This window comes from Balaenoptera physalus (assembly GCF_965194825.1).
Source record: "Balaenoptera physalus genome assembly, chromosome: 6".
NCBI lineage: Eukaryota > Metazoa > Chordata > Mammalia > Artiodactyla > Balaenopteridae > Balaenoptera > Balaenoptera physalus.
Window position 1 is genome coordinate 53132101 of NC_138885.1, and position 20447 is coordinate 53152547.

At 39.5% G+C, this 20447-nt stretch overlaps 1 protein-coding gene across 19 annotated transcripts in view; it reads left to right on the top strand.

Moving 5' to 3' along the window:
* The window catches only part of PKP4 (plakophilin 4), a 248241-nt gene that overhangs the window by 25853 nt on the left and 201941 nt on the right, over positions 1-20447 (top strand). The gene's annotated exons all lie outside the window — the stretch shown is intronic.

Here is a 20447-nt window from a genome sequence, read left to right on the forward strand (position 1 = left end):
ATTATATGAACAGGAAATTAACAAAATTTTAAAACCAAAAATTGAAGCGCTTTTAAAAATTGAGATATAATTCACGTAACAATTCAGTGGCTTTTAGTACATTTACAGAGTTGGGCAAACATCATCACCATTTAATTCCAAAACATTTTCACCCCCAAAATAAACCCCATACCTGTTAATTAGTCATTCCCCATTTCCTCCCCCCACCCCCATCTCCGGGAACCACTTGTTTACTTCCTCTATGGATTTGCCAGTTCTGGGCATTTCATATAAATAGAATCATACAATATGTGAGCTTTTGTGTCAAGCCGCTTAGCATAGTATTTTCAAGATTCATCCATATTGTAGCACAAATCAGTATTTCATTCCTTTTTATGAGTGAATAATATTGTATTGTTTGGACAGACTACCTTTTGCTTATCCTTCATCAGCTGATGGAATTTGGGTTTTCATTTTTTGGCTATTAAGAAAATGCTGCTGTGAACATTCATGTGTGTTTTTACGTAAACATATGTTTTCAGTTCTTCTCGATATATACCTAGGAGTGGAATTGCTGGTGCCTATGATAACTCTCTGTTTAACTTTCTGAGTTACTGTCAGGCTGTGTCCAAAACAGCTGCACTGTTTTACTTTCCCATCAGCAGTATGTGGGGGTTCCAGTCCTCTACATTCTCACCAACACTTGGTATTGTCTGTCTTTAATTACAGGCTTTCCTAATGGGTATACAGTGATAACTCATTGTAATTTTGATGTATATTTCCCTAATGACTGATGACATTGGAGCATATTTTCATGTGCTTATTGGCTATTTGTATGTCTTTGGAAAAATGTCTATTCACTTCCTTGCCTATTTTTAGATTGGCTTATTTCAAGTGCTTTTACTACAAGTATGTGATTACTTTTGGGGAAAGGAAATTTTGTAGGAATGAATGATAATGTATGGGTAAAATACATGGAGAATTGACTATCACATAACACATGAAAAGCAAAACTGGTTATACTAATTAACATTACTTACCCATACGTATTATTGAAATGGTGCCAAATTAGTTTATAGCTTTAGTGTCAGATTTTAAAACATGGTCGTGAATGTTAGTGATATTTTACTATATTCTACTTAGAGCAATATCGATAAAGTTTGTAGATTTGTTAAATGGGGTCTGTCATGCCTTAATTATCTATCTGTGCTGTCTAATATATATCCACGAGCCATGTTTAGCTGTGTTTAAATTTAAATTAATTAAAATTAAAACCTCAGTTCCTCAGTCACACTGGCTGCGTTTCAAGTGCTTGATAGCCGCCCATGGCTGGTGGCTGCCACACAGGACAGCACAAGTATACATTTCCATCATCACCGGCAGTTCAGTTGGGTGGTGATGGTCTAGAATTATTTTATTGTTTTCCTCAAGTGCCAGATCTTTAAAAAGAAAAAATAAACTGCCATTTGATTAGGTTGCTTCAGTACTTACATGACTGACCATTGCTCTGAGATAAAGACTGAAAGCCTGACTATGATCTACGAGGCCTTGCGTGACCTGCCTTCCTCTCTAAGCAGAAGTTCCAAACTGGCAGCCCGGCCTGCACACGAGTCCAAATTTCCAGCTTCTCTTAAAATAATAGTCATTGTTTACTGAGTGCTTATTATATGGAGGAACTATCCTAAGCATTTTATGTGAATTAATTCATTTAATTCTCACAAAAACCCAACGGAGCCAGGGATTAATAGCTCTATTTTACAGAAGAGAACATGGAAACACAAAACAGTGAAGTATGTCATCTAGAGATACGCAGCTAGGAAGTGACAGAGCTGGAATTTCAGTCCATGGCAATTAATCTAGACCCCATGCTCATAACCACTCTCTGTGCTGCCTGAGATAGGCTCTCAGTGTAACCCATAACACTGTTGTTCAGAATTTCACACTCATTTGTAGGATTGTTTGATTGAAGTCTCTCCCCCCCACAAGCGAGTTCTAAGTTCCACGAAGGCACTGTAAATCCTATGAGGGAGGATCTGTGTCCTTTCCCCCTTTTTCATTGTGTTTTTAGAGCTCTTTATAAGCATCTGACATGCGCTAGGTGGTTGGTGTATATTTGTTGAAAGAATAAATGAAAGTGGTCTGACATGACTCATCTCTGAGCTTGAACATGAGATCAGAACCTTTTAGAAGCAAAGATATTTAATCCTTTAGTTCATTATCATTTGTAAAATTGGGGAATGATACTGAAATTTCTGTAAAGCAAGTTGGATTCTAATATAAAAAATGTGTAACTTCATAATGGTTAGAGATTTGTTTTTGTAGTTTTGTTTTGATCACGAGTATGAGAATAGGTATTAATTAGCTTATGTTCAGTAACAGCCATCCACTATGTCAATAATTAAAATACATTGGCATATGCAATCTAATTAAGGTTATGTTTATAGTAACTTGTTATTTTAATTTATTTAAAACTTTTAAACAGCATTCATATTTTATTACCAAAAGAATACATATTCTGATTTGGGCTACATTGAATTTTTTATTTCTAATTAAATCTATGTAATCATTAAGAGTGGAGTTCAAACTAAAAGCATTACAAAAATGGAATTTGATAAGGAGAATTGTGTTTTTGGCATTTAATTTATAATCATAGTAAAATTATTTTGAAGATACTTGGCAGCTCAGTTTCTAAATTTTTACTTTTGTGATAGGTTATAATTTAACTAGTTTCTTCCTGTTTGAATATGTTTGATATGATATAAAAAGAGATTTTTATTATATTAAGTTGTATGAAGTATGGAGACAATATTAATTGTGTCATAAAAAAGTAGAATGTTTTTTCCTTTGAGGTTATTAAAGTAACCTTTAATAAGGTGAAGTCAAGAAATTTAAACAAAATATGACTGAACACTTGCCATTACATCTAATGGATTTTTTTGAGAGCTAATTGTTTAGTGGCAGTGTAGGACTGAGTTTTAGGTGAGACTAAAGACTTAAAGCACAAAGTTTTGAATGACTGTGAGATCCCTAAGACCTACAGATCTCATCCAGCTGTTCGAGCAGTGCTGCAGCTTACTAAGAGCTGTGGGTTTCAAGTATAGGGTGGGGTTTAGAACAAAGTGGCCCATATTCCAAATCCAGCTCTTCTCAACTAAATCATAAGGCAGAGAATTGATTAAATAAAGCATAATAAATTAATAACTGCTACATGGCAAACTGAATTTGGGAAGTAGTCTTGAAAGATGCACCTTTTAGCAACATGCCATCATCATGAAGTATAGAATAACGGTGATTGAAAGCCATTCTATTTGCTTGGGATGGTCCCTCTTGAATGTGGAAAGCTCGAGGCTGGATCATAGACAATGCATGGGTCCAGTGACAGTCCTTGTAGGTTGAGTAAGGTTATTTGGGCACTGGTCGTTTCAGTCATAGCTGTGCATGCAAAGAATGGTTATTGTCAGAATGATGGTAACGTTTTAAACACAAAGAAAAGTATCTTCCATGTAACTTGTATATAACTTCATAGTCATATACCTGTTTCCAGCCCTGTGATACATGCCTTAGGAAATGTTACATCCACATCCTTATATATGGTATAACTGTAAACAAGGGTGGGGCAGAGAACACAGAGAAGCGGCTGGAACATGGAGTTTATCACACAGTGTGGTTCAACCTGTAGTAGTGATTACAGCACGAGCCTGTGAGCTTTGTGTAATAGTTAAAAACAGTTGCAAGTGACATAGTGGAGCCTTAAGGCCATAAATGGGACATTTTAAACTGGCACAAAGCCTTTTTAAAAGTGCCCTTGTGGGGGCTTCCCTGGTGGCACAGTGGTTAAGAATCCACCTGCTAATGCAGGGGGCACGGGTTCGAGCCCTAGTCCAGGAAGATCCCACGTGCCGCGGAGCAGCTAAGCCCGTGCGCCACAACTACTGAGCCTGCGCTCTAGAGCCCATGAGCCACAATTACTGAGCCTGTGCTCTAGAGCCCGTGCTCTAGAGCCCGTGAGCCACAATTACTGAGCCTGCGAGCCACAACTACTGAAGCCCGTGCGCCTAGAGCCCGTGCTCCACAACAAGAGAAGCCACCGCAATGAGAAGCCCGTGCACCGCAACGCAGAGTAGCTCCCACTCGCCGCAACTAAAAGAAACCCCGTGCGCAGCAACGAGGACCCAACGCAGCCAAAATAAAATAAATAAATAAATAATTTTATTTTTTTAAAAAAGATGCCACTATTAAAAAAAAAAAAGTGCATTTGTGTGAACCGTACAATGGTTCTGTATATTTTCTTATTTACCAGTTGTCTTCACCATCATCTTTGTAAGTATACAATATTATCATCGTATATGTTTTACACACCAGGAAATGGACTGAAAGATTATCTGTGACTTGCCTAGGATCTTGAAGCTAGTAAGTAGTAGAATGGTAATACAAAGCTTAGTTTTCTGATGTAAAAAGAAAAGGCCTCTGTTTGACCATGTTGCTGTTGTGAGTTAAATGTGAGTGATGTCCTATGTAGAAAGCACTTATGGGTTTAGAGTTTTGTTTTGTTCAGGTATAATGTTTATATAATTGTTCAAGTTAAATTTTGATAGATTTGTGCTAAAAGAATTTGAGTGTTGGAATAGTTGCTGCAGATACTGTTCCACACTTTTTTTTCTTTATACGTTTTGATTGCTGAGTAAGGACATTGCACTGTCCCACTGCCAGGCACAATCCTGGCTCATAGGGACTCAGTGATGTCAAATGAATGAATGAAAAACAAAGATTTGGCCAGTGTTTGTGTCTTGTAAATCTGGTGACGAAATGTAATGTGTATGATAAATTAAGTAGAAAACTCCTGAGATGTGCCTAAATCATAAATGAAAAGGTTGATTTGTTTCTTCAGTTAGGGAATTATTCACTTCTGAATTCGTTCCACAGGATCAGATCATCTTCTAGGTAGACCTTCCACATTTTTCAGTTTCTTCCCTCTATACCCACAAATTTATCACTGCTACCCACTAAATCATTCCTAACTATTTTACAGTAGATTTCTGTACACATGTGCTACAAATCAAATTTCACATTCTCATGAAACCAGATTATAAAAATATTTTTGAGGGAGAGATGTAAGATGCAGATAGGGTATAAACTTAAAAAACATATAAAAGCTTAATTTAACAAATATTTGTTTACCCTGCGATGTGCTTGGGGCATCCTCTTCTTTAGCACTCACTAGCACATGTTATCCTGTCTAGAATTCCTTCACCTTCTCAGCACTTCCTTCATCTTCTTCAGAGATGACTCTTCACTTGGTCTTCCTCTGACAACTGAGGCTTCTCCAGAGGTGGTGCCTTGCTGAATTCACATATGTACCATGTGCGCTTTCCTTATTTTATTTTCTTTTTCTCTGTACCACTTAACATTGTCCCACCAATGTGAGGAAGCATCCACAAAGAAGAAGGGATCACCCCGACCCTGTCTTGACCCTGTTGGATCCTCCCTGTCTCACTGATATCCAGGTATCCAATATATGGTAGGATATGGTAGACAGCTTTTAAGATAGCCTCCTGTGATCCCTCCTTCCTGGAATTTATACCTTTCTCTTGAGCAGGGTCTAAATTTATTATTCACTTCTAATAAATTCAGTATTCCTTAGGAGGATGGAACGTCACTTCCAAGAACAGCAGTGTTGTCAATATCGTGATCCTTGACAGCTTTGTGCTGAAAGAACTTAGAATTTGCTTCTGAGTCAGGAAAAGGACAAGGCCTGTTTAAAAAGAGCTGTCCAAAAGGTATCTGGAAACAGATAAGAACAGGAGAGCCAGGCACTGTCCTTCAAAAGAAGACTTGTCTCCACTTCTGTTGACTACCTTACAGTCTTGGAGAAGGCATTACATCTCTCTGAGCCGTTATTTTCTCATCTCTACAATGGCTGGAGTTGAACCTTAGGATTTTGCTAAATCTCTTCAGTTCACATTCGCTACATCCAGATATCTAATATTTTGCTTTTTGATAAGGATGTTTAATTTACAACAAAAACAAAAAAATCTCATCCAGGTAGAGTGAAGTTAATTTTTTCCTTCAGAAACCTTATGTCATAGGTATGAAATTTATATACCATCTTAAATCTTCTGATGTTATTTCACTGGATATTAGCATATCTGGGTGTCTCTTTTTTGAGTTACTGTTTACAGTAACTTCCTAGAGTTATACTTTTTATAGTTGTGAATTCAATTTTTTTTTTTAATAGGTTAAACCATTGCAATTAGGGTAAATTCGAAATTCCTTCCCTTGGCCCGAAGTCTGCTTTCCTTTTTATTTATTTATTTATTTATTTTGTTTCTTTGTTAGTTTTGGGTTTTTTTTGGCTGTGTTGGGTCTTCATTGCTGTGCGTGGGTTTTCTCTAGTGGCGAGCAGGCGCTACTCCTCATTGCGGTGCGCGGGCTTCTCATTGTCGTGGCTTCTCTTGTTGTGGAGCACAGGCTCTAGGCGCACAGGCTTCAGTAGTTGTGGCACACGAGCAGTTGTGGCTCGTGGGCTCTAGAGCACAGGCTCAGTAGTTGTGGCACATGGGCTTAGTTACTCCATGGCATGTGGGATCTTCCCAGACCAGGGCTCGAACCCACGTCCCCTGCATTGGCAGGTGGATCCTTAACCACTGCACCACCAGGGAAGCCCCTGTGAAGGCAATTTTAATGCAGTCACACTATCTTAATCATTCTGAGTTTGCTCCTGACAAATGAAAAAGGTTTCTGAAGCTAAAAATTACTTGCTGGGGAAAATGATATGTGTCCCTTTCTGTACACTACATGTATTGTATTTTGTTCCTCCTGTGGAGTTGGTGTGGCATGCCTGAAAACCATCTCTGTGCTCTAAAATGTTCCTGGTATCTAATAATGGTACTTGAAATACTGATGCAGGTTCTCCTGCCCCTTTGGCTGCCTGCCTTAGCTGGACGCAGGCAGATGGTTTTTTGCCATGAGCTCTCTTTTCTGAGCCCCTTCCCACTCAGATCTCCAAGGTTTATTAACCCGTTCTTTTCAGTGTCAGGGTATCAGAAACTAAATTCTACTCACTACATTTAAGCCCACGTGGTTTACAAAATTTTCTTGCCTTTGGGAATCAGTGGAAATAATTCTTAAAGCAATGTTTATCAAATAAGACAAAAGTAGATATGGTAAAAATATAATTATGTCCAGCAAAACTTTAACAAGGTATAGTAGGAAGACATTAAGGTGAGGGGAGTCTGGATTCCTCAGGTTTGGCCCGCATGCCTATGAGCTCTGAATCCCTTGTCAGGGCTCTCTCCCAACCCCCAGCCCCGCCTTCTTTGAGAAAACACCTAACAATAGGAATCATTTTTCTTCAGCTGTCAGTCATTATTAAGGATTAACAATTAGGAGACATCTCAAATTGTGTTTTTAAATTGATGCATTAGAAATGCTAGATCAAACAGCTGGATTTACTTAAAATATTTTCCGTCAATTTAAGGGTGTGCAAATCATTAGTACCAGATGGCATCTACCTAGGATTTTTGAAGGGTGAAATTGGGATACTTGTAGCCAGAATGTGTGAATTTAGCTTATGAACAGTTATTGGGCCAGCAGGTTGGTATCACTGTGCACATAGTGATGCAAGGGGACTTAAGGCATTAGCTCTCCACCTTTCTTTCGTGCTAGGCTTCTGGTACCTATGTGGTAACAGACCTGGTTACCAAATCAAAAAAAATTAAAAAGCTTTTTTTTTTTTTTTTTTTTTTTTTTTTTTTTTTTTTAACATCTTTATTGAAGTATAATTGCCTTACAATGGTGTGTTAGCTTCTGCTTTATAACAAAGTGAATCAGTTATACATATACAATATGTTCCCATTTCTCTTCCCTCTTGCATCTCCCTCCCTCCCACCCTCCCCATCCCATCCCTCTAGATGGTCACAAAGCACCGAGCTGATCTCCCTGTGCTATGCGGCTGCTTCCCACTAGTTATCTATTTTACATTTGGTAGTGTATATATGTCCATGACACTCTCTTACCCTGTCACATCTCACCCCACCCCCTCCCCATATCCTCAAGTCCATTCTCTAGTAGGTCTGTGTCTTTATTCCCGTCTTGCCACTAGGTTCTTCATGGCCTTTTTTTTTTTTTTTTTCCCCTTAGATTCCGTATATATGTGTTAGCATACTGTATTTGTTTTTCTCTTTCTGACTTACTTCACTCTGTATGACAGACTCTAACTCCATCCACCTCATTACAAATACCTCCATTTCATTTCTTTTTATGGCTGAGTAATATTCCATTGTATATATGTGCCACATCTTCTTTATCCATTCATCTGTCGATGGACATTTAGATTGCTTCCATGTCCTGGCTATTGTAAATAGAGCTGCAATGAACATTTTGGTACATGACTCTTTTTGACCTATGGTTTTCTCAGGGTATATGCCCAGTAGTGGGATTGCTGGGTCGTATGGTAGTTCTATTTGTAGTTTTTTAAGGAACCTCCATACTGTTCTCCATAGTGGCTGTATCAATTTACATTCCCACCAACAGTGCAAGAGTGTTCCCTTTCCTCCACACCCTCTCCAGCATTTATTGTTTCTAGATTTTTTGATGATGGCCATTCTGACCGGTGTGAGATGATATCTCATTGTAGTTTTGATTTGCATTTCTCTAATGATTAATGATGTTGAGCATTCTTTCATGTGTCTGTAGGCCATCTGTATATCTTCTTTGGAGAAATGTCTATTTAGGTCTTCGGCCCATTTTTGGATTGGGTTGTTCGTTTTTTTGTTATTGAGCTGCATGAGCTGCTTGTAAATCTTGGAGATTAATCCTTTGTCAGTTGCTTCATTTGCAAATATTTTCTCCCATTCTGATGGTTGTCTTTTGGTCTTGTTTATGGTTTCCTTTGCTGTGCAAAAGCTTTTAAGTTTCATTAGGTCCCATTTGTTTATTTGTGTTCTTATTTCCATTTCTCTGGGAGCTGGGTCAAAAAGAATCTTGCTGTGATGTATGTCATAGAGTGTTCTGCCTATGTTTTCCTCTAAGAGTTTGATAGTGTCTGCCCTTACACTTAGGTCTTTAATCCATTTTGAGTTTATTTTTGTGCATGGTGTCAGGGAGTGTTCTAAAAAGCTTTGAAGGGAAAGCAAATATGATATCTGCAGGCAAATACGTTTACTAGAATGTTTTGAGGGGGTTAAAACATACATAAGTAAAGTATATGTATTTTTGTATACTTTCAAAAAACCTTATAACAAATTTCCACTTTTAAAAAATTTTATTTATTTATTTATTTATTTATTTTTGGCTTCGTTGGGTTTTCGTTGCTGCGCGCGTGCTTTCTCTAGTTGTGGCGAGCCCCCGCTACTCTTCTTTGTGGTGCGTGGGCTTCTTATTGCGGTGGCTTCTTGTTGCAGAGCATGGGCTCTAGGTGCATGGGCTTCAGTAGTTGTGGCACGCGGGCTCAGTAGTTGTGGCTTGCCGGCTCTAGAGCACAGGCTCAGTAGTTGTGGCTCATGGGCCTAGTTGCTTCGCGGCATGTGGGATCTTCCCAGACCAGGGCTCGAACCCGTGTCCTCTGGATTGGCAGGTGGATTCTTAACCACTGCACCACCAGGGAAGCCCCCAAAATTCCACTTATAATGGCTGTTTTTAAAAATTGCTGTTGGGCTTTACCTGGTGATAATAGCTGATTTGTCAATAGGGAGTTGAAGTTTGGAAGTGGGAAATAGTAAGTTGGAATAAGGAGGTATTTTTCTGGAGGAAGAAATGCAAATAGCAGTGCTCCTCAGGAGTCAGTGTAGGGGATGGTTTTAAACATCCATCTAATCTGTCTTGAGGAGGGCATGAGTGTCTAGGTTTCCAGTAGTGAACACTCTAGAAGACTGACGAAACTGCCTTCATTTGTTCTTCTCACTTCTATTTGTTCTCCCCACTTTGCTCACATTGCTAATCTTTATTTTGTACAAAGTTTCCGGTTGGACTTTAGTGAGGGTTGAGTTATTCATACATGTCGGTTGGTGGCACTTTGTCATCATTGGTCTGGGCCAAGCCAGTGTTTTATTTATTGATTCTTTGTTATCACCATCCCCTACATATTCTCCCCCCCCCCATTACCATGGGCACTAGTCTAATGTGGTTAGTGCATTTCTTTTTGTTTGTGTGCGCTCTTGTATAATGTATATTTTATATTATGTAAACTGTTACATAAACGGTATTATTCTCCTTCAGTTAATGTTTTCGCTCAGCAGTTTATTTTAAAGATTTGTCTCTGGTCCTGTGTGAATATTACCTTGTTGATTCTGACTGTAGTTGAGTATTTTATGATGTACATTCATCCAGTTTTACTTCTCTACTCCTGTGATGGGGATTCAGATTGCTTCAACCTCCCCATCATCACAAAGTGGGCTGCATGTCCCTCGGGACCTGTGTGACAATTTCTTTGGGAGCTATGTCTAGGATTACGATTGCTGGGTCATAGACTGGTGAGTGCATTTAATTTGCATAAGTCATACCTGATGGTCTCTAGAATGCCTGCCTCCATCTGTATATCCCCACACCCCACCAACACTTGGCATGGTATGGCTTTCTGATTTTTGCCAGGGTATCAGGTATAAAATATCTCACTCTTAGTTTGCATTTCTCTGACTATGTGTGAACTTCATCATCCCTTCATCTGCTTGTTATTTGGGGGGTGGTATCGTCTTCTGTAAACTTTTTGTGTATAGCTTTTGCCCATTTTTCTGTTGGGATTCCCATCTTTTGTTGATTTGAGGGACATTCTCATATTCTGGATATTAGTCCATTATTGGGGCATTGCAAAAATCTTCTGATCTCTCATTCTCATCTGCCTGTTAATTTTATCCATGGAAAAGACACTCTTAAATGTGCTTTCAAAAAATTTTTTTTTCTTACTTGTGGCTTGTAGGTTTAAGTCCTTCCCTACTAGGTTTCAAAGATGTTCTCCGACATTTTCTTCTTTTAACTTTATAGTTTACCTTTTACAATTTGGCTTTCTTCCATCTGGAGTTCACATCGTGTCCCACTGCCCTGATTAAAAGTCTTCAAGGGACCTAAGTTATCTACAGAGTGAAGCCAGAGCACTCAGAGGGCATATGAAGCCTCTCAAGGTCTGTCGCACACATTTCTTCTCATTTGGATGTGTCTGCACTGTTTCCATGCCTTGGCTATTGTAAATAGTGCTGCTATGAACATTAGGGTGCGTGTATCTTCTCGAGTTTTCTCTGGATATGTGCCCAGGAGTGGGATTGTTGAATCATATGGCAACTCTATTTTTAGTTTTTTAAGGAACCTCCATACTGGTTTCCATAGCAGCTGTACCAATTTACATTCCCACCAACAGTGTAGGAGGGTTCCCTTTTCTCCACACCCTCTCCAGCATTTATTATTTGTAGACTTTTTAACGATGGCCATTCTGCCGGGTGTGAGGTGGTACCTCATTGTAGTTTTGATTTGCGTTTCTCTAACAGTTAGTGATGTTGAGCATCTTTTCATGTGCTTATTGGCCATCAGTATGCCTTCTTTGGAGAAATGTCTATTTAGGTCTTCTGCCCATTTTTCAGTTGGGTTGTTTGTTTGTTTTGTTGCTGAGTTTTATGAGCTGTTTGTATATTTTGGAAATTAAGCCCTTGTTGGTCACATTGTTTGCAAATATTTTCTCCCATTACATAGGTTCTCTTTTCATTTTGTTTATGGTTTCCTTTGCTGTGCGAAAGCCTGTAAGTTTGATTAGGTCCCATTTATTTATTTTTGCTTTTATTTCTATTGCCTTGAGAGACTGACCTATGAAAACATTGGTACGAAAAATTAAAGCACCATTAATTGTTTGCATTATTTTGACTCACCATTATTGATTCACCAAGGAGCCAAGTAGTCTTTTGTCTTGCTTTTTGTATTTGTCCTCCAGTGGAAACACTTGCCTCATTTTTCCATTTTCTTAATTTTGTTCTGATCTATGGCTGAATCTTCCCATACCCTCCTTCAGCCTCTTAGTGCCATTTTCCATGTGGTGGTCAGTCTAGCAGATAATAATTGTGTTTCATTGTTTTCTTTTGACCCACCCTGTTGGAGCCAGCCCTTCTGTCTTCCTGCTCCAGACTGGGCTTGTTGCTCTCCAGGGCTGCTTCACGATGTCATTGCACCTGAGTAACCCTCATTGAGGGACTGAAGGAATCCCTGACACTCCGGCATGCTGGGAGATAAATTCACTGATACGATGACGTTAGCAAACATGGGCATTTGAGAAGGTCTCAGAAAGCCTCTAGTCCCTATAGGTGTCAAGCACTTGCTGCTGACAATGAGCATGGTTCAGCCTAGCCTTCCGATCTGTGTATGCCTGCTCATTTGTTGACACACTTCTTGATGTCTCAGGATGCTAGTCTAGCTCTGACCATTAGTTTCCTCTCTTTCCCACTTCCCTTCTCCCCACCGTGTGTACATCCCTTCTCTCAATCTTCTTTCATTCTCCTGTGTGATAATTGATTGCACTGCTAACATTTTCTTGGTCTTTTGGGAAGCAAGGAATGGAATCCAGGGGTGCAAGATTCATTTAAAATGAGGTTGACATTTTCAGACTTCAGGAAGTAGGCAGACTCTTACTATTATAAAAGTTGGATCATTTTCTTTTTGAAATTTAGGAACTTTAAGTGATTCACTGATGAAGAGGGAAAAGCTGTTTGCGCTTAGCATATTTCTCATTACACCACTCAAGATCCTCATCTGTTACACTACTTTAAGCATTTTGCTCTGTTTTCAGCACTCGGTCAAGAGGTTATATGTTTTCATTGTGCGCATTGTGAAAATCATTTCACCGCAGCTCTAAAATTGTTTTGTTTTAATTTTAGAATGGGAAATGAGTTCTGTTTAAAACAAAAAAGACTTCTTAGTAGCAAAAAAATGTGACCTTTATACAGTCTTACCTGAAGTTTATTTGAAATATCAACTGTGCCAAAAATATGCTGTGAACTAGGAAGTTATCTGCAATAGTGTGAATAAGTAACTTAAAGTATACCTTAGTTATTTGAAGGTAGATGAGCAAATTATGAACCTGATATGTCTGAAGTGATGATTAATAACATTAAGGATGATTTCTTTTGGAATAAAATGTTTGAACGACACAATCACAGATAGTAAAAACACTTTAAAATATGGTAGATTGCTTTCATTATTCGATTTTTTTATTTAGATTTTTTAATATGAAAATTTCTGAACGAACTGCAAAGACTTTTGAGGTATGAAATACTCTCATTGCAGATAAAATATATTTAATGTTTCTTTTAATTTGTAAGTAAACAGTTATGATTTTGTGAAACCAGCTAAAAGTTTTAGTTTTGCAATTTGCTTGTCCTTTAAATTTGAGCAAATATTTTAACTGCTTTGAGCCTATTTCTTTATCGATGAAGTCAAGGTAATTCCTACCTCTAGGGTTTTTGTTTGTTTGTTTGTTTAAATTCAGTGAGATGAAATAAATGGCCATTCTATTTTTTTTAAGTTTTGCCTTTTTAGTAATAAAAGAAAACTATTAAAACAATATGGTACCAGTTGTTGAGACTGACAAGGATTGGAAAGAATGATAGAACCTCGTACTGACGAGGGTCAGTGACACAAGCTCACACTGCCACAACTCTTCTAAAGAGGAAGTTGGCACTAGGCATCAACAGCCTTCAAAAATCCAGAAAGTACATTTGGTCCACAACGTCTAATGTACTGTAAGGCAGTTATCACTCAAGTGGACAAAGACTGTTTTCTGCTGAGTTATGTAGAATATTAAAAACTATACATCGAAATATTAAGCTAAGGGGGAGAGGAGGTGGGGAAGGGATGGAGTGGGAGTTTGGGGTTAGCAGATGCAAACTGTTATATATAGGATGGATGAACAACAAGATCCTACTGTATAGCACAGAAAACTCTATTCAGTATCCTGTGATAAACCATAATGGAAAAGAATATAAAAATGTATATATATATGTATAACTGAATCACTTTGCTGTACAGCAGAAATTAATACAACATTGTAAATCAACTATACTTCAGTAAAAAGCATAAGAATAAAAATATAAATATTAAGCAGATACATCATACAATAGACTTCTGTGTAGCCAATAAAAATACCCACGTGTTTAAAAAAAAAAGGAGAGGTGTACATACATATTTTTAACCTTTGTTTCAGTAAATGGATACCAGTTTAATCATATCTTTTTAAATTGACTACAGTGATAGGCGAACTTTTTCTGTTCTCTGTTTGGCTACATTTGTGTTTATACATTTTTGAGTGTCCCTCCTTCTTCCTTGGCTCTTTGCCTAGTTTATAGCTCCAAGTTCCCTTCTGTTCTGCCTGCTTTTCCTACTCCTCTTTAGTTTCTTTGCTTTTGCTTGCCCAGTGCTAGATATAAATCATGTAAGAAAATTAATACTGATTGAGGAGAAGTTATCTTTTTAAAAAAAATAATCATCTTCCAATTCTTTAAAGTGTGACTGTAGAAAATGGTCTGCCGTTTTTTCTGGAAACATATAGGGTGGTGGTTAAGAGTTTAGGGGTCGATTAGACCTTGGCTTGAATCCAGACTGTGTCACCTGCTCGGTGTGTGACCTTATGCAAGTTAACTTCTTTGGCTTCTGTATTCTCAACAGTGAAACAGGGATAATGTGTAACTCAATTTTGCCTTGAAGATTAAATAATATAATGTTTGTAAAGTGCTCAGAGCTGACTCATAAGAAGTATTCAATAGATGATTGCATCAAGTTTTCAAAGATGAAATGGAGGCCAGACATCTTATTTCAAATACTGTGTCAACGTTTAAAATGCCAGTAAACATTGCCTACTCAGTGTATAGTCAAAAACCAAACAAGTCAACAAGACAGAAGTATGGGGTAGAACTCAAAGTTTTATCTCATGTTCTAGAAGTATTGTAAACTTTGATATGGAATGTGGCAGAAAGAGAATGAGGAAAGGATTATGGGGAAGGGGGAAAAAACAAGTCTCAGCTCCTGACTAAATAAAAAGATAAATGATGAACGGACGACTACCTTGAGGCAATGTGAGGATGGGCAGAAAAGGGGAGGGGATTCTAAACTGTGCATCTTTTCACACATTTTTAAATGAATATGAACATAAAGGTGATTTGAAAAGGACAAAAAAACCTATCCAGATATAAAAACATTTTTATAGTCTTTATCACTACATTCTCATGATAAACTCTGTATTTTGGTACTTTGTCTCAGAACTTTATTATTTTGTTAGTTTTATATAGTGTTCCCAAAATGTTAATTGTTTTGTGAAAAGTCATTTTGTTTTGGGGCTTCATTTTTGTTTACGGCATTTCTTCAGTGGTGCAAATCATTGGGAATCCAGTTTATTATGCAGATATTGGCTATATAGCCATCTTCCCCAAGATACTTCTTCTAATATCTGGGGATTCTGCAGTGTTGAATCTCAGAGGTAAGTTGGTAGGGTAGACAGTCTGAGGCCCTTCCAGAACTTGTTCCTCTCTGCCTTGCTCTCATATACACTCCTTATCCTTTTGTTCAGAGACATGCTGTTGCCCTGTACCAGCAGCGAGAAGGTTGTGTTTTTTTTCCTGCAAAAGTGGGAGATTTGGGGGAGATCCAAGTGCTCTGCCTCTTCTGACCAGACATGGCTTTCTTCTCAGGCACAGCTGGTGACAGTGACATCACAGCCTGTGACCACAAAAGAGAGCAGAGTTCCCCACCTCACCTAGGGATTGAGCCCCTGGGGCTAGTGCATCAGCTCAGCGCTCCTGAATCCAAAATAAGTGTGGCTGATTGTGCAGTAAGAGCAGTAAAACACCCCACGTGAAAGAGGCTGCCGTGGGGTTGCCTTCAGGGGTCTAGAATAGCAGTTACTTGAGATTCCTTGCATGTTTGAGCTGTTTACTATGGTGGCTAAGAAGGACAGCTTGTGAAACCTAATTTTAAATGCGTAAGACTAAATGACCCGTCGGGCTCTTGTTTAATTAAAAAATGGACCCCTTTGACATCAGCACTGTAGATGTGAACATTGCCTAAGGGTGTACAACCGCCAGCCCAGTGGGCAGTGTTCCAGTGGGCACCCCCCCCGGACCCGGAGCAGGTCCCACAGCCTTCCTGCTGGGCACCCTGCCCCAGCTGGACGCCTCTGTCTGTGACGCGTGCCAGTGACCCACCTCGCTCAGTTTCCTGGCTTGTTCTTAGACGTTAGTTCCTTGTGGCCCCACTGTCTCTAGCCCTAGAGAAACTGTACCACCACTGAGTTTTGGCCGAATAATGTTTAACAGGTGTCTGCGTTTAAGTTAGAATAGCAGAGGTCAATGTTCTGATATTCCTAAAGGATGATTGGCCGTGTGTCCACTGGCCTGGAAAAGAATTTGTAGTTGTGTGGGTAGCCAAGCAGAGCACCACTGACCCCTACTACAGTTTGAAAGCTAGGTGGCCTGACTTCATGACAGTGTGTTCTAAATCACGCCATTGTCTTAGTACTTATTCTTCATCTGCTTGCTTAAAAATGAGGTCAATTATTTCTGGAAAAAAATGGGTAACACTTGCACCAAGTAAAAAAATACCCTTGCCCATAGATTAGTCTCAGGCTTCCTGAAAAAAATGAAGGATATTGGAACACAGAGAGTATAGAGACTCGAGGCTTAGAGAGTAGGATGCATGAATTGATCAAAGTCTTACCTCCCCAGACCTGAATTTGCAATTTCTGATTCTGTTATTAGCACAGTAACGTGTATCAGAAAGTGAGATGGTAGATGGTATTCTACCAGATATGTTAGAAAGTTCTAATTATTATACTGATGCTAGAGAAAGCAGTCAAGGAAGTCATCTTCAGTAGTAAGTTGTTGGCATGTTTATGGACAGTATATAAGGTAATTTGGCATGTTTTATATTCATGGAAAATCAGGGCAGACTTATCTTGCACGTTTGTTTCCTAATTGCTCTATTTTTAGCACCCCCATCATTTCTCTTTCTACTGGAACACTCGAACGTAGTGCAGTGCATGCACCCATGGCGCAGTAGCAAATGTGAAGGCCCCAGTCAGCTCAGTTGCTCCTGTAGAGAAAGCAGTCCTTCCGATAACTGCCAGTAATGACGACTTTGTTGATGATACCAGTCAAGGTCTGTTATAAAGCATGGAGAAGTTTTTGTTTTGCCTTACAAATATGTTTTTGTTCATTGGTAAACATGCATAACAGCAAAAAGTAAAGATAATCTATCCTTATTAAAACCCAGGTTCTATAAAGAAAAAGCACAACAACGTTTATAGATGTTTTGTTTCCCTGAGCCACAGAAAATGCAGTCCTTATTTGACTTAGTTGCAATGCTTTGGGAAAATATAAGCCTGCAGATGGTAATGGCCTCCATTTTTTTCCACAGAGGTACCTCCAAGTCAGAGTCTAGGCTTACTTCATCCCGGGGTCCGTGACAGCGTGTATGCAATTGAGCCAGCTCTCCCGCGTTGTTTGCCCAGGGCCCCTCTGGACTGTGGAGCTGCTCTTGTAGAGTTGCCCACTTTGGGGCTTGAGCCTGGACTGAGTAAAAGCAGTCGGTAGCTGATGGAGTTGTGGTTCCAGGTTAGGTCCTTGCTATTTTTCTGCTGGCCTCTTCTCCATCAGAGCAACCCACCAGGTCTGCAAACCCCATATGTCCAAACTGACCTCCTATCCTGGGCTCTTCCTCTCATTTTCCCTAGTTTCATTCATGGTACCAGACATCAAACCATAGCTCATCTTTGATTTCGCTCCTTCCTCTGCCCCCATGTCCAGTCAGTTATCAAGTCTTATTGACTTATTTGTTTGATGACTTATTTCTGTAATATTTCGCAAACCTATAGTCTCAGCTCAATGCCTACTTCCATTTTTCCTCCTACCTGAACTGTTGGGGTAGCTCCCAGCAAGGCCTCCTGTCACCTCTTCTTTCCAGTCCGCCTCTCATGGTACTAAAGTGGTCTTCCTGAAACATGAAGGTGATGCATCATTTTCCTGCTCAGGTATTTCCATTGGAGCCCTAATGCCTACCATGCAGATGAGGCCTCATCTCCAAGACCAACCATCTTTGCATTTCCCAGGATTCACCACTGTCCCCTTCAGGCACACCGTCATTCAGCCGAACCAGAAGGGTCATCCGCTCTGTACACAGCCTACAGTATGTTGCCCCCATTCTTTCTCATGATGCTCTTCACTCTGCCTCACATCTTCTTCTTCACATTCTTTATTCACTGTCCAAGGGCTTTACACCCTGCAAGGTCCTGCTCAAGTATTTCTTCCATGAAGATGTTCCTGACTCTAGTACCCTCCTTCTCCTTGAATGCATGCACATGTACACACCATTTCCCACTTTATTTGTACTGCTTTTATTTTAATTACCTCAGATACTTTTTAATGATGTGTTTATAGCCGTATGTCCCATCGTTTACTTCTGAACTAATTTCTTTGAAGTCAGAGTTAGCTTCTGATTCACCATTCCATTCTCCATGATACTGGGCATGGTGTCCCACACATAAATCAATAAATGGCTTGATTTTTAAGATTCCCACTTGATCTGTGTTTTGTTCTCTATGACATGCCTTTGATATTTGGTAATATTTATAATATTGTATAGAAAGTAATGTTGAGAAAACCTTGGCCAGTGATGATAAAAGTTGACATTCCTTTGTCTGTGTGTTAATCAATTTATGAGGATTTTGTGGTAACATTTAATTATGTTCTATTAATAAGCAGGGAAAGATAGCCTTCTTATCATAGAAACAGAATGGAGACACACTTAACCTTTTTGTGCTTTGCAGTATAAATCTATAAATCAATCTGATAAGATAGGTTATATGCATTTTTTATATTTCTAACAGTCCATGGGAGTTTGTGTGTTGAAGAAGTTGTAAGGGTTGACGACCATAAGAAATGATTTCCATTCTTCTGTTAATTAGAAAAGGATTCCTATAAGAGAGAACATTTTAGACTCTAATATTAGAGAGAAAGAAATTCAGAGAGATGTAGGTATCTGGGAGAGGGCATGGACTAGTGAAAAGGCATATATATCCTGGGCTACGATGACAGTTAGGGCCAATCTAGTTATTCTGGTTAGCAGCTGTGTTCTGGGCAGAGTGGATACCAGAGGGTTGTGACAGGTCCCAAATCTGAATGCCCAGCCTCCCTGCTTTGATTCCGTTGCTTGAGGCTGCCCTTAGCTAGGAGCCATCTTGTAGAGCTGTCGCTTTGTCTGAGACCTCAGAAACCTAGGAAAATTTAGCACGGCTGCTAGACCTGAGCACAAGAGGGGTTTTAGGTTGAACTTTGCAGGGACAACAGTGGTCCTGGCTCAGCAGTGCTCTGCGAACACTGTGCTCCCTGGGGCACGCTTCCCTCCTCTGCTGCCTCCTGGGCTGTGGCCTCGAGTAGGCTGTTTGACTTCTGACATGTGTTACCAAAAAGGCTATCATTACCAATGATAACCTCTCACTTAATAAAATATAGTAACAGCAACCGCAACAAAAATCCCAGCATTTATCGTTGCCTTGCAACTCTGCCTTTTTGGCCTTTCTGGGTATCCACTGATGTCGCCTAAAGGAACCATTTTATTTCTAATTGCTACATGCCAGGTTGTTTTATGTGCTTCTGTTTCTCAGCATTCCACAGATGCCACATTACTCAAAGCTGTGCTTTAGAGCATCTTCAGATTTCTCCCTCCCTGCCCTGCACAGCTTCCCTGCTTGAGGTTCTCATGTAGCAGCTGCTTGCTCACCCTGCTGATATCCATCCCCAGCACACATCCAGCCAACAGAGCTAAATTGGAGTGAGCACGGCTTCAGTGCCGGTGAACTGGCTACGCTCCAGGACTTTGCCACTCCTGTCTTACCATCTGATGTTAAGCGTTTTGTTGAAAAGACAGATTTAAACACTCCAGTGAGGGCAGAACCCAATTTCATAGCTCTGTGAAAGGTGTGTGATTATCATTTCAGTCTCTAAAGTGTGTTGGTTTTGATTCATTTTCATACTGTTTTCTCAGCAGTATCACCATGCATTGTTTACTACGTAAGGTTTTCTTGCCTAAAGCAGGTTGTAACCTTGATCTTCCCATGTACTTTTTAGTCCATAGTATCTTTAAGACTACAGGATCACTTGTAATCACTCAGAGGCTCTCCCAAATATGTACTCCAGGAGGGTGGTTGTTGGCATTGGGCAGCTTCTGGACAATAGCATTCGTAAAGTGCGTTGGATTATGCGTACAGTCTCATTCAGGTCTTCTGAGGGCTGAAAGCACTTGGTGAAGTAAAATAGAGTAAGATGGAAGCCATCATATGACTTTGCTTTATTGCATTCATGACCATCTGTATGGATTTAAAAGACTATGCTCATGAAACCTCAGGATCTCAGTGAGTACATAAGAGCAATCATATTTTAGGAACTGGGATAATCCAGGTTGGCTGGTGATGTAAACTTAGCAGATATCTTGATGATAGTTCCTGGAAGTAA